This window comes from Schistocerca cancellata, chromosome 1 (assembly GCF_023864275.1).
Source record: "Schistocerca cancellata isolate TAMUIC-IGC-003103 chromosome 1, iqSchCanc2.1, whole genome shotgun sequence".
Classification (NCBI taxonomy): Eukaryota; Metazoa; Arthropoda; class Insecta; order Orthoptera; family Acrididae; genus Schistocerca; species Schistocerca cancellata.
Genome location: NC_064626.1, coordinates 1,207,192,647 through 1,207,209,247, shown reverse-complemented (window position 1 = coordinate 1,207,209,247; position 16,601 = coordinate 1,207,192,647).

Below are 16,601 nucleotides of genomic sequence, written 5' to 3'. Positions count from 1 at the left end.
ACCCAATGCACAAGAGAAACTCTGACAAATGAAATTAGTGAGAGAAGACGAAACAGAGAGAATGAAATATGCCATTGTGAGACCCCTTTTCAAGTCTGGGGATGCTACAGATGACAAAAATTATCGTCCTGTCTCTCTCTTAACAACATTTTCAAAGATTCTTGAAAAGGCAGTGTATAACAGGATTGTGGCACATCTTGATAAACTTAATATTATTAACCAGAAACAATTTGGTTTTCAAAAAGGGGTTTCCACAGAGTGTGCCATATATTCACTCACAAATGATGTCTTGGAGTCTATTAATAGTAAGAAGTCACCGTTTGGTGTCTTCTGTTACCTTTCCAAGGCCTTTGATTGTGTAAACCACAAGATACTCTTGGAGAAGGCCTATCATTACGGAATCAAAGGGCCTATAGGTAACTGGCTAAAATCATATCTTGAAGACAGGAAACAAAAGGTGGTTCTAAATGGCTACAACAAAGGATCTTCTAATCTGGGGGATTCTGAATGGGGCAAAATTCAGCAAAGAGCTCCCCAGGGATCTGTCCTTGGACCCTTGCTGTTTTTAATATATGTTAATAATTTACCCCTGTCCATTAGTAAAAATTGTGAATTCACAATTTTTGCTGATGATACAAGCATTGTAGTAGATGGTAAGTCTACTGTTGATCTGGAGACTAATGTTAATGATATACTCAGAGACGTTACAGCTTGGTTTTCAATTAATTCTCTTTCAGTTAACATTTAAAAAGCTAATTTTATACAGTCCCATACAAAAAATAAAACTCTAGGAAATATAGAAATTGCTCATGACAACCAGGAACTAGAACGTGTGCACTCAACTAAATTCCTGGGGATTCACATTCATAGTAAGCTCAACTGGGAACAGCATGTGTCCCTTACTCTAAAAAGGCTTTCATCAGCAACTTTTGCTCTAAGAATCATTACTCATTTTGGGGACATCAACATTTTAAAATCAGCTTACTTTGGGTACTTTCACTCATTAATGAGTTACAGAATAATCTTCTGGGGTAATTCACCAGCCTAAAAAAAATCTTAACTGCTCAGAAGAGAGAAGTCAGAATCATGTGTGGCGTTCTTCCACGAACCTCATGTAGAAAACTTTTCACACAGTTAGGTATACTGACCACAACATGTCAGTACATATACTCTCTGATGAACATAGTTAATAAAGACTATGCTCAGTATGAAACAAATTGTTGTTACCATAACTACGATACTAGAGGTAAAGATGATCAGCATGTCGAACTAAAAAATTTATCACTTGTACCAAAGGGAGTAAAGGATGCTGCTATAAAGACTTTTAATGCAATGCCTAATTATATTAAATGTAGAAGAGAAAATGAAATGCTGTTCAAAGGTACGTTAAAAAAATACCTGCTTGACCATCCACTATACTCCTTAGATGAATTATTTTGCAGAAGTAATGCAATCCCTTAATAATAGATGAATTTACTCTCTTAGTTATTAGATGGACAATACAATATTATGTTAATGTTATAGTGTTAATTTTATAGTTATAATGTTATAGTGTGAATTGCTATACTAGTTAAATGACAGCTTGTACATGAGAAAAAGTGATACTTATTAATATCTATATCATTGTATTATATTACTATACTTTAGCATTAATTGTATTTGTACAATTGTATTGACACATTCCACATCCAGGCAAATCACTTGCATCTATGGATCCATGGAATACACACACCAAATAAAAATAAATAAATAAAAATGAACATTTATTTTTATCTGTTATTACTTTTTATGTTGTAATTTCATGTACTGATATGTTCTATGACCTTCGAGATTAGCTCCTCAATTTGGTCCTACGGAAATTGACGTGTAAATAAATAAATAGATAAAGAGATGTAATTCCCGAGTGTCATGTGGCAGCTGTTAAACTAAAAAATTGGTTATTCGAAATGCCTATATGAACGAATACAGTAAGACTATAAACTCTTTGACGAGTGGCGTGTCTGTAGATGATATTTACATGCCAACTGTTGGTTAGTTGCCACTGCAGACAGATTTTCCTCTCTGAGTGTTATTTATTTTATAAATATATTTGTGGCCCCTGATTTACACCTGTGCGAAATTATTTTCTGAATCAACTTACTTGTATTTAAGTCTTGCCGCAACTCTATTGCCATAAACTGCACTACAACATTCATGCCCACCTGTATGATTTCAACTGACGCCATATTGTAAGCTGTGCAACTACATAGAATTTGTGGCGTCCTATATCAAAGGTAGTTCACGATGCCACTACAGAAAGCAATAAGGTGTGGCGCTGCATCGGTTGCGTGTTTGAAACCAACTTCATTACATCGCTGCTATGGATACATCACCCTCAGAAGTACCATGAAACTTTGTTTACACGTTTCACAGACATTTTATCAATTTGATACCAGGGATTGAATTTGGCTTAAAGATGTGAGATGCAATAGTACTGTGCTTTTTCCGAGTGTATCATAGCTCATGTTCAATTTTATTTACGTTCTTCCACTAACAGTCTAAGAAGTGACAGCCAACAATACTTTCTTTTTACATTCTCTATTGCACTTATTCATACTGACGAATCTCTGTTCCAATTAATTACGTTACAATGACACTGTAGATGGCTCCTGAATGTCACGAAAAACAAACGCATTTAGAGCCACGAAATTGTTATAGTAAATCCGGTTAGTGAACTGCGCCACCTGCTTGTCCATTATTATTTTCAGTTTTCTCTTATTTACCCTTCTGCTTTTTATAGACAAATAAAATTTCTGTAGTATTATTTCGCCAGCTCTTTATAAAAGTAAAACCATACACTACACACAAAAAACAAAAAATACAAGATTAATGCTTAAATTTTGGTGCGATAAAATAACTTTCAGTGAACAATATTATTTTTTGGGTTTTCTATTGCACTTATTCACATTGTCGAATCTGTTCTAATTAATGAGGTCACAGTGATACTGTTCAGAAATTCGTGTCATGCAGAAATACTTAGAAACATGCAAGGGATTGAAAACCTACATAAATTGGAAGAAATAAATCAGACTCTCATGTATAAATTTTATCTGCCAATTCATCGGCGATAAATGAAAATTTGTACCAAGGCCAGGAGTCGATCATGAGTCTCCTGTTCAATAGGCAGATGCGTTAACCATGTAGGTCACCTCAGCACAGTGGCCAGACACAATGTGTGGCCTACCCAAGCATGCTTTCTCTCAGACCAAAGTAATATTTGCTGTACACTACCAAGATAACATCCTCTAGCCCTTTTTTTCTTTCTGCTTGTTGTATCACATGAAGCCTCACACGAGTTTGGGCAAAGAGTGAATTGCACTGATGATCTAATTAGCCTTCATGGTGCATGTATACAGACACACACAAACACACACACAAACAAACGCGCATGCTCGCGAGTGGTGTCTGTACTTTCAGACATGTTCGAATGAGAAAGTATGCCCAGTAACTGGAAGAAAGCACAGGATGCATCTGTCTACTAGAATGGTAGCAGAAGTGATTCACAAAATTACTGTCCAATATCCTTGACACCCATTTCTTGTAGAATCTTAGAACATATCCTGACCTCAAAAATCAGAGGCATCTCGAACAGAATGATCTCCTCCATGCCAACCAACATGGATTTGGTAACATTGATCATGTGGAATCCAACTTGTACTTTTCTCACATGACATCCTGGAAGCCATTGATATCAGTCACAAAGATGCAGTATTTCTCAATTTCCAAAAAGCAGTTGACTCAGTACCACACCTATATATGTTACCAAAAGTACAATGATATTGGGTATCAGATGAAATATGTGACTAAATTGAGAATTTCTTGGTAGGGAGGATACAGTATGTTATCTTGCACAAGTCATCAAAAGGTGTTGGGGTGTGTCCCTAGGAAGTATGTTGGGTCCTTAGCTGTTCACTTTGTATAATAACGATATTGCAGATGTTATAAGTAGCAAGCTTAGATTTTTGGAGATGATGCATTTATTTACAACAAAGTACAGCCTGAACAAATCTATACACATATTCACTCAGATCTGGATAAGGTTTGTAAATGGTGCAATGATTTGCAGCTTACTTTAAAAGTTAAAAAAAAAAACAGACTTAGTATCCTATGTATATAACAGTAGTGAGTCACAATTGGAATCTGTAAACTCATACAAATACTAGGATGCAACACTTAGTAGGAAGATGTAGTGGAATGATCATTACATGGGCTCAGTCGATGGTAAAACAAATAGCAGACTCTGGTTTATTTGTAGAACATTTGTGACCCATCCTAGAATATTGTTTAAGTGTTGGAGACCCATACCAAATAGGACTAGCAGTGGATGTGGTATGTTTCAGAGAAGGGCAGCACAAACGATCACAGATTCGTATGACTTGAGGGAGAGTGTCACTGAAATATTGAAAGAACTGAACTGGCAAACTCTGAAGATAGATGGAAACTATTCTGAGAAAGTCTACTTACAAAGTTTCAAGAACTGGCTTCAAATAATGATTCTAGGAATATATGAAAATCCACTACATATCACTCCCATGTGGATCATGAGGATAGATTTGATTAATTACAGCACACACAGAGGCGTTCAAACAATCATTTTCCCACAATCCTTATGTGACTGGAATGGGAGAAAGCTCTGATAACTGATACAAAGGGGTCTCTCTGCCATACACTTCACAGTGGTTCACAGAGTACAGATGTAGATGTCGATGAAAATGGAATTAAGCTTTTAATTTTTATTTAATGCTAATGCATCTTAACACAGAAGTGGTCTGCAACCCCCCTATACTAAGAGATATTTGTCTCTGCAACAATGTATGAAAAAAAAATAATTTATCATTAGTACTAAATATCTGTTCATTAAGCTACTCATTACATTGTGAACATCCTTCCTCTGCATTTAATATTACCATAAGGTGTTTCAAAGCAGATCTGAATTGTAATGGCACTTAGTAGACCTGATGATATGCTGGAATTTATAACGCCACTAGCTGTCACTTTTAAGCACATATAACTATGTATCAAGATAAAGACAAAATTCAGCTGTAGGCTATATTATGCTAAATAGTTAATCCTGTAAATAAGTATTACAATGTGCTGAGCAATACAGAGGAAGAAAATTTCCACTGCACTGAATATTGTCCCATCAAGTTGTGTGAATGTCATACTAGTTTAAGAACTTGTTTTTTGTACTTTTGAAGACAGAGTAAGGTAACTTATTACTGACTTGCTACATGAGAATATAACCTTTGTCAGTATGCCAGGCGTTGTCCACTGGAGCGACCAACCATGCCTAAGTCAGGTTGCTATACCCATTTGGTTAAGGACATGGCTGATTAAATTTGCTTGCCAGCTGCTGAAGCATGCAAGATACCAGCACACTTTCCCTTCCCTACTGTCAATTCGTGTTCTGCGTCGTCTATTTAGGTTGCATCTCGATGGAAGTATTTGGGACTGCACGTATTTTCCGCTGGAGAGCATCGAAATTGCGTTTTAGGGTACTCACCTAGTTCTCTAACGGGAGTTGTTGATTTTTATCCTCAAAATCTGCCTCTCTACTCCCTGCACTGCGCTATTCAATTTCTGTCTGAGAGCTCCAGCGAGTGGTAAAGTAGGTTTGTGATTAATAGCTGCAACTTGAACGAAGACGACGTGCCAGGAATCACTGCACTATTGACTATGAAAGGTAACTGGCCCATCCAAACTTGCCTAAGTGTAGCCTCAGAAAGCGCAGTTGCAGAAACAGGTGATCGTAAGTGTTGCCAAAAGACCAAAGGAAACTTGTCTCCCATTGTTTCTCTTTGCAGCACTTATTAAACGCGAATGTCCACTGGTTTGGGCACACATTGGAGTACATCAGTTTTGATGTGAGTATATTTCCTTTTCAGAGGAGTATTGTGCACCATGTCCGAGAGTGACAATAGTGTTTGCAAGTCCAATGCTCATGTAGTGATGACGAAGTACATGGTATCGTCCACCATTCTGTATGCTTCGAAAGAGAGGTTGAGAAGTTGAAACCAAAGATCTGGCTGCTGTGGCATATACAGCGGCGCAACGAATTTACTATGCGCTGCTGAACATATGTTGCAGTCCGTTGACTGTGACTTGGTTGGACGTTAACACTGGTTGCAGAACAGTCTAACATTCCTCATCTGGTCCTGCGTTTCGCAAGTATAAAGCCCGTCCCAATAGGCAAACTGATTTTACTCTTAACTGATGTATCTTCTTCCATAGTCGGTCACCACTTGTGGCACTACACTTCACAATCGATTAAAGATTCTGTAACTTTATTTTTATCACATTCGACATCTTGATAACTCTGAGAAACCAACACACATTAAAAATTTCAAGGAAATTACATACAATCACTAGGTTACAAAGTAAGAGCAAAGACTCTTTTTCGTCTGTCATCTAGGTCAAGAGTAATTCTATCACAATACTAGTTTTACATGCCACAGAATGATGAAGGATGTAAACTAGAAATTCCTGTAAGCCCTTGTTTAAGTGTTTAGGTATTCTAAGTTTCGTGTATACATGTATCATGGAGGCTCTCGATTTCTAAGACTAACGTAATGGACAAGGAACAGCAGACTATTTAAACACTGACAATTAGCACCATAACGCTGTTGTTATCTTCAAACTGAAGACCGGTTTCATGCACCTCTCCACACAACTCTATTACACACAGTCCTTTTCATCTCCAAATAACTACTGCAATCTATATTATTTTGAACCTGCTTACTGCTTTCATTTCTTTAATAGCATAAACTATATAAAATACAAAAAATTCCAGCAGCAAATATAAAACTAGAAATAAGAAAGAAAGGAAGCGAAATGAGAATGAGCAAGTGATAATCGAGGAGGTAAGCGCAGCTACACCTTAGGAGTAACTTTCAGAAAGGTAGAACAGGCACAGTGGGGTGTTCTGTGAAACCTGGTGGGTATGGTGACTTGATGGCAGTTTCCCATCCAAAACCTCAGTGGAGCCAGGCGTTTTACTGTCGTGAGACATTCTCCATTCCATAAGACTTTTTTCTTTGTGTGTAATCATCTATAAACTTCCTTTGGAGTCAACAGGCATTATTGCACATAAATCGCTCCTCAGTATGACCTCAACACGCTACACAATCACACACACATGTGCCCCATCTGCCTGTTGTCTACTAAAAGATGCAAATATTCTAACTGAAGGTGAGCTTTACACACTGCCCTGGTTTCCAGGAATTTCGCATGCATACATGTGCTTGTGCAGCTGTGCTACTGGAAATTTATGCATATGCACAAAGCTGAACACAAAAAAGGCATCACATGGATGAACCTATTTTGTAGGTGCTGTGGATTTGATATAGGCCTTTTGCATTTAATACCAGGAATAAGCTGGGCACGTAGTTTTGAGGTGCAAAATAAATGGGCATCAACCAGCAACACAGTCATGTCAACGTGTATTCGCACTATCTGGCACATTATGTAATGTCAGTTTGCTTAGCCCCGAACCAAAGGGTGAAAGTGAGGTTATGTTCTACCATCTGTGATACAATATGTCAGATTATAGTATTGGAATTGAGGAACAAACAACGACAAAGGCTACAAATGGCCAAACCGAACTTCATAACGTATGTTGTTGATCAAAGATGTTCTGTTAAGTCCTGAGAAGTGAAACGACATTTCAAAACATGAAATTTATTTGCTACAGGAAATATATACATACAAACACATCAAAAAATACTTATCAAGGAATAAATGGAGCCTGTTTAGCTTATCCATTACTCCATACATAACTAATAACGTCATAAACAACTCTTTTCCTCTCTTGTTTAAGGTGCTTTGTCATCTTACATTGTTATTTATATCTACACTCCTGGAAATTGAAATAAGAACACCGTGAATTCATTGTCCCAGGAAGGGGAAACTTTATTGACACATTCCTGGGGTCAGATACATCACATGATCACACTGACAGAACCACAGGCACATAGACACAGGCAACAGAGCATGCACAATGTCGGCACTAGTACAGTGTATATCCACCTTTCGCAGAAATGCAGGCTGTTATTCTCCCATGGAGACGATCGTAGAGATGCTGGATGTAGTCCTGTGGAACGGCTTGCCATGCCATTTCCACCTGGCGCCTCAGTTGGACCAGCGTTCGTGCTGGACGTGCAGACCGCGTGAGACGACGTTTCATCCAGTCCCAAACATGCTCAATGGGGGACAGATCCGGAGATCTTGCTGGCCAAGGTAGTTGACTTACACCTTCTAGAGCACGTTGGGTGGCACGGGATACATGCGGACGTGCATTGTCCTGTTGGAACAGCAAGTTCCCTTGCCGGTCTATGAATGGTAGAACGATGGGTTCGATGACGGTTTGGATGTACCGTGCACTATTCAGTGTCCCCTCGACGATCACCAGTGGTGTACGGCCAGTGTAGGAGATCGCTCCCCACACCATGATGCCGGGTGTTGGCCCTGTGTGCCTCGGTCGTATGCAGTCCTGATTGTGGCGCTCACCTGCACGGCGCCAAACACGCATACGACCATCATTGGCACCAAGGCAGAAGCGACTCTCATCGCTGAAGACGACACGTCTCCATTCGTCCCTCCATTCACGCCTGTCGCGACACCACTGGAGGCGGGCTGCACGATGTTGGGGCGTGAGCGGAAGACGGCCTAACGGTGTGCGGGACCGTAGCCCAGCTTCATGGAGACGGTTGCGAATGGTCCTCGCCGATACCCCAGGAGCAACAGTGTCCCTAATTTGCTGGGAAGTGGCGGTGCGGTCCCCTACGGCACTGCGTAGGATCCTACGGTCTTAGCGTGCATCCGTGCGTCGCTGCGGTCCGGTCCCAGGTCGATGGGCACGTGCACCTTCCGCCGACCACTGGCGACAACATCGATGTACTGTGGAGACCTCACGCCCCACGTGTTGAGCAATTCGGCGGTACGTCCACCCGGCCTTCCGCATGCCCACTATACGCCCTCGCTCAAAGTCCGTCAACTGCACATACGGTTCACGTCCACGCTGTCGCGGCATGCTACCAGTGTTAAAGACTGCGATGGAGCTCCGTATGCCACGGCAAACTGGCTGACACTGACGGCGGCGGTGCACAAATGCTGCGCAGCTAGCGCCATTCGACGGCCAACACCGCGGTTCCTGGTGTGTCCGCTGTGCCGTGCGTGTGATCATTGCTTGTACAGCCCTCTCGCAGTGTCCGGAGCAAGTATGGTGGGTCTGACACACCAGTGTCAATGTGTTCTTTTTTCCATTTCCAGGAGTGTATATATTGTGGGAGTCAGTTATGTTTTGTTATTGTAAAACCCAAATTACTTTCGCTTTCAAACATCCAAGTTGTCATGGAATATTGGCAATTTACCACGAAAAAAAAACCGTAATCTAAAAATAAGTAGTACAATGACACAAAAACACAAAATCAACTATTATAACACTAATGAGTATGGAGCAAATAGGTTAACGTACGGTGTTAGTAAGCGAGAATATTGTCAAAACTTCATTTCCGAGAAACCCTGAAGTTCCCTGATATCACGTGAGGGTCTTTTGACGACCTCCGTGAATGCCTCCATTCAGAGTGCATTGTGGAATGTTTTGACATGACTTGATGTGACATCCAATGTGAACTTTGACAAAACACAGTATATACAGTTCCACACAGTAAATGAAATGACCCCATTAATAAATATAGAATTCGATCAGAAAGCGGTAGCTGTGGTAGAATATTCAAAATTTCTAGGTTTATGCATTGATGAGAGGTTGAACTGTAAAAAAAAACTCACTGAGGATCTGGTGAAACGTTTGAGTTCAGCTACTTATGCTATTAGGGTCATTGCAAATTTTGGCGATATACATCTGAGTAAATTAGCTTGCCACGCTTATTTTCATTCTCTGCTTTCGTATGGCATCATATTCTGGGGTAACTCATCATTGAGTAAAAGAGTGTTCATTGCACTAAAGCGTGTAATCAGAATAATTGCTGGAGCTCATCCAATATCATCCTGTAGACACTTATTTAAAGAGCTAGGGATCTTCACTGTAGTCTCACAATATATATATATTCACTTATGAAATTTGTTATTAACAGTCCGAACGAATTCAAAAGTAATAGCAGTGTACATAGCTTCAACACTAGGAGAAAGGATGGTCTTCTCTACTCAAGGTTAAATCTAACTTTGGCTCAGAAGGGGGTAAATTATGCTGCCACAAAAGTCTTTGGTCACTTACCTAATAGCATCAAAAGTCTGAAAGATAGCCATATAGCATTTAAAAGGACATTAAAAGAATTTCTTAATGGCAACTCCTTCTACTCATTAGATGAATTTTTGGATATAGTAAGTGGGTAATTTCCCTACCTCCCCAAAAAAATATTACTGAGTGTCTTGTAATATTTTGTCTAATGTAATATCTTGTATAAACACCTTTTATTAACCTGACACGTTCCACATCATTGCGAAGTGTCGTATTCATGATCTATGGAACAAGTGCTAATCTAATCTAATCCAAACAAATAGCGTCGTTCCAATATTACGTGACAATTCCAGCTTAACGTTGACGATAGGCGTAGAACACAACGCTCACTCCAGATGTGTTTTAGCACAAACATACATCATGTATGTCTGAAGGTATTTAGAAGTGGCTCTTCTCCTTTCAAAGATATACTTTGGCATAATCGATGACACCCAAAGTTTTCTCTGTTGTCACTCATGCTATTACAATATCGTTAAGACGTGTATCCACTTGCAAGTAACCCCCCACAAGTCGCTTGCAGAAGGTATTTCAGGAATTTCTTTCACATGGGAACATTCGTAGCAAGCCAACTTCCAGAAGTTTCGTCAACTTGCAAAAGTAGCTACTGCGAGTTAGTGAAGACAGTTCTTTGAATCTCACTGCAAGTACTTGCCAATGTCCACGTTGTTGGAAGTTTTTTTCTTGCTTACAGAAGTTATGTGGAACGAAGACAGATGAGCCGAAATAAATAGACCACTGGAATCTCTCTGTACATGTGTAATTGGCGAAGTCAGACAATGAAGTTCGAGATTAATTTGCTGGTTACTTTGTTTCGCTAGAGGGGGAAGTATAGTGACAGCAGGGATGTCTTTTAATTTTAGCTGATGTTTCAATGTTAGTGTAAGCACAATGCAAAACGTTTGTAATAAATGTTATTTGCAAAAAATCGAAGACTAATTGTAAGGTTGTCGCTTGGTGACACAGCTTGCATCATTTTTGTATTGGGTTTTCGAATATTTTATTATACAACAACCAAGAAATTTTCGGAACTTGTATACCAAATTGTATGAAAGAGTTTAATCTGAGCGAAGTCCTCTGATTAAATGTTATTCAATAGTGCTTCCTGATAACTGACGTATGCACCCCTCTGTATCCATTTTCCGCCTAAATATTTTTTCTGCTTAACTATTTGTTTTTCCTCAATAAGAGAAATGCAACAATGATGGCCGCTGCTCTGGTTCTTCACCACAGTACTGCCTCAGAGGCGACCTAGCGGAAGCTTTTGTCCAAGTACCTGCAGCAAGTTCCTGGCATTAACTTGTCCAATAAAATCTGCAGAAGTAAACTTCCGCAAGTACTTGAAGAAGTTACTTGCGAGTTGAGATACGTCTTTGAGATCCTGTGTACAGGCTTACTAGGTAGTTGCATGTTGCCACTACAAGACTTTGCATCAGTACCTGTGGTTCGTGACATGCTCGATGTACTCACGGGGCCAACAAGATAAACAGGCCAAGCAGCAAACTCGTGATGTCACATTAGTTCTTGTGTCCGCTCTCTTCACTAATGCTCGGCTTCGTGCAGGGTCACGAGAAATCAATATTTAATTGTAAAAGTACCCACAAAGGTCGTAATATTCTCTTGTTCTATCGCGAACTTGCAAGCATTTAAACATGCACTCGAGAATCGTTAAATTCGTCTGAAATAGTTCCTCATTCCCCACCAGAGATGACTGCTGGCACTTGTAACACCCATAGTGTCACGTACTGTGACATACGGACCGTGGCCTGTCTTTCTCGTGGGCCTCAAGTACTCGATAGCGTCGTCAAAATCACATGTCTCTCGAAAACGACTGCAGCGGTTGACAACTTTAAGGTATGTCCACACAATGCCTCTTTCCTCATGCTCAAACTCAGATGTACAGGAATAAAAGTACATGTACAAAAATTAATGAGAAGAATGAACATATCCAAGCACGTTCCCATGTCCACATTTTACCTCAATGTGCAAGCAATCTGCTATATATCCCTCCTTTGCTTGAGAGTTTCTGCTGGATCTGTTATGATGAAGAGGATACAGGAAAAGAAAATACAAAGGCTACTGTGGATAAAAAAAAGTGTTTAAATAACAGAGGTATTAGAAATACAGAGTGATGGCGATGTTTTGTTCACAAGTTTCAGGTCACAGTGAGATTTTAGTTTTCTGTCTCGAAACCTGCAGCGATAAGGTTGGCAATTACATTTCATTGTGTGTTAGCGACTTGCATACCAATATGAACTATTTATTTCGAATTTCAAAACAAAGGATGTCAGTGATTATCCCTGAAAATTAGAAATATTTATTGGAGGTTCTTTACATGAAGGTTAATTTATTTTAAATACATCATTTGCATTTTATTTTATAAAAATTTACACAAATTTAACCATAAAAGATTACACACTGCAGAGCCTAAGAAACTGATACACCTGCCTAATATTATGTAGGCCCCCATGACCACACAAAAGTGCTGCAACACGATGTGGCATGGACTCGACTAATGTCTGAAGTAGTGCTGGAGGGAACTGATACTATGAATCCTGCAAGGCTGTCCATAAATCCGTAAGTGTACGCTTGGTGGAGATCTCTTCTGAATAGCATATTGCAAGGCATCCCAGATATGCTGAATAATGTTCATATGTGGGGAATTTGGTGTCTAGCGGAAGTGTTTAAAATCATATGAGTGTTCCTGGAGACACTCTGTAGAAATTCTGGACGTGTGGGGTGTCACATTGTACTACTGGAATTGCCCAAGTCCATCATAATGCACAATGGTTATGACAGGATGCTTACACAAGTGTCACCTGTCACAGTCGTATCTAGATATATCAGTAGTCCCATATTATTCCAACTGCACACGTCCCACACCATCACAGGGCCTCCACCACCTTGAACAGTCCCCTGCTGAAATGCAGGATCCATGGATTTGTGGGTTATACATGGCTTAGAACTGTAATAACACACTTTTAGAGTAAGAGTTAACATTTATTTCTGCACTGAACAGAGCGAATACAGAAATGGATGTCGAACATGGCGCGAGCGAACAAAGATAGAATGCAAAGCCAAAGAGAGTAATCAAAGAAGTTACACTTCGCGTTAGAGACACCACAGATTCATGAAGTTGTTTCCATACCTGTACACATCCATCCACTCTACACAATTTGAAATGAGACTCGTTCGACCAGGAAACTTGTTCCCAGGCATCAACAGCCCAGCCCAGGCGAGGCATAAAGCTTTGTGTCATGCAGTCATCAAGGGTACACGAGTGGGCCTTGAGCTACGAAAGCCCATATCGATGATATTTTGTTGAATGGTTCACATGCTAATACTTGTTGATGGCCCAGCAATTTGTGGAAAGGCTGCACTGAACGATTCTCTTCAGTCATCATTGGTCCCATTTTTGCAGGACATTTTTCCAGCCATGGTGATGTTGGAGAGTAGATGTTTTACTTTATTTCTGATGTTAACAGTACACTCGTGAAATGGTTGCACAGGAAAACCATACTTCATTGCTACCTCGGAAATGCTATGTCACATCGTTCATATGCCGACTATAGCACCACATTCAAACTTGCTTAAATCTTGATGTCCTGCTATTGTAGCAGCAGTGACAGATCTAACAACTGTGGCAGATACTTGTGATCTTAGACAGCATTGCCTACAACAGCGCCGTATTCTGCCTGTATATATCTCTGTATTTGAATACGCATGCCTATACCAGTTTCTTTGGCGCTTCAGTGTATAATGAAGTACTATCTGAAAGAAAAATGTTCAATGAGATCTCGATAAGATATCAAAGTAGTGCAAAAATGTAAAATGTACTATCCTATGAGCTTAATACCAATAAATCACTGTTGGAATCAACACTATGTAGTGATGTGAAGCGGAACATTTAAAGGCACATTTTCAGGATGGGCGTGGATGTATTGCAAAAATGTAGATATAAGTTCAGAATATAAATAAAGAATTACTTAAGATATTAATTAGTATAAGCGGTTCTATCGATTGTGGCGTGTAACCACCGAAACATTAGATTAACTACGCAGTTCAGTTGTTTTGCCGAGAGGACGACACCTTTTTTGTTCTGGAAGCACTCCAAATCGGATGCATATCTGCCATCACTGCAGATAAGTATTTGGCACCCCGCCATTATTCTATTTTATTGAGACGCCATCTCACTAGGTGTACTCATAGTTGCACACAGAAACAGAATTAATGTGTCTATGTAATTTAATTTAGTATAATATTTTGTGAATACAGTGATATTATTTAATCTTGTGTTTCATTTATGTTGCAAACTATTATTCCAATTAAACGGCGTATTGGCATGGCTAAAGGTTCCATATTACAAATGTTCCAGCACGAACCAAATATTTGCAATTATTCAATCTACAAAGTCCGATAGAGAATTATCTTCAGAAAAATCACTCACAGTCAAACTTACAACGAACAGACCTTACGCAAAAAGCTATTATCAAGAGCCCAAAGTTTGTATATGGTATTGTCTAACCAGACAGGAAAAGGCACGATTAATCAAAAACGATCACGTAAGTTCAGTCATGGGTAAAGCAGATGGTAGACTTTGGTTTATTGGTAGAGTACTGGGGAAGTGCAAGAAGTGTACAAATCTCTCGTGTGACCAGCTCTAGAATATTGCTCAAGTGTATGAAAACTGGGCCAAGTAGGACTAACAGAGTATACTGAACGTTTGCAGAGAAGGGAAGCATGAATGGCCACAAGTGTGTTTAATCCGTGGGAAAGTGTCACAGAGGTACTGAAGGAACTGAACTGGAAGACTCTTGAAGATAGACATAAATTATCCCAAGAAAGATTCCACACAGAGTTTCAAGAACTGGGTCTAAATGATGATTCTAGGAATATTCTACAATCCCCTATTTATAACTCACATAGGGATCGTGAGGATAAGATTAGAATAATTACTGCACGCACAGAGGCATTCAAACAATCATTCTTCCCTCACTCCATGCGTGAATAGAACGCAAAGAAACCCTAATAACTGGTATGTGCCATGAATCTTACGGTGGTTTTCAGAATTTATACGTAGATGTACTCTTGAGTATTTCAGGCAAGTTGGTCTGTTCAAATGATTGATTGTTGAAAATAAAGAGTGTGTTATTTTATCATAGACAGATTTAATCCATTTGTTAGATATTTTATCCCACTTTGCAGAGTTTTTGTTTTCCAAGAGCAAAACAGCGTTTTTTTACATCTGATTTTGGAACTTTATTAAAAGTCGCAATGTCATCACTTTTATGGAGTAAGCCAAAGAAATTAATATTTGTTATCACAAATTTAACTTTTCATCCTTATTATAAAACTTAACTCACCTGTGATTTATAGATTTCTAAAAGAAGGAGAGCATAAAAACGAAACCCACAAAGCAAAACAAGAACTGAAAAGGTTCTTAGGACAGTTGACACACACAAATGTTTTAGTGCTGAACATTCCACATCGGCATGACTTACCGTCCTGGTCATGCGTAAATGAAGAAATAATCAATGCTAACCAACAAATTTCGTTACTTTGCAAACATTTCAGAAATGCAGAACTCGTAAATGTTAACAATATTGGGCGCAGATTCCACACATTACATGGATTGCACGTTAACAACATGGGGAAAAAACTGCTCGTCGGAAAAATTGAAGAAATTATCATCAAGAGGCATCAAACACTCAAAAGCAAAATCATCCTGGATTGGTCCCTCAAATATTCGAAGGAAACAACGCCAGCAAGACCTCACTCACCAACATCAACAACAAAAGAAGGAACTAGGTGCTCCAATATTCAGGCACAGCAACAACAATGAATGCTGTAACAGCTCTACCAATTGCAGACCCTGCTCTAACACCAGCAGCAATATTATCAACAGTAGGAGCAGCAGCTGAACAACTACCAGGGGAGCCAGGCACAGAAGAAAATTCTGCTGCAGATGATAATAGAAGAATTGGTGCAGGCGGGAAAATAAAAGCAGTACTTCCAGCACACCTGAATGATTTTTTATTGACAAAGTAAAGGTAAGTGATCAATTAAATATGCCAAAGTCTTACAATACGCCAAAGACTAACAAACCCTTTAATTTCATGCTGATTCATCAAAATGTCCAGTCATTGCTAAACAAATTAAGTGAAGTTGAAATTTTATGTACTGATGAGCTAAAAAACGTTTCTGTAGTGTGTATAACTGAACACTGGCTGCTTAAAGATGCAATGTCAATCACAAAACTTGCAGACTTCAATCTTTCATCATCATTTTCTAGCATTACATCCAGTCATGG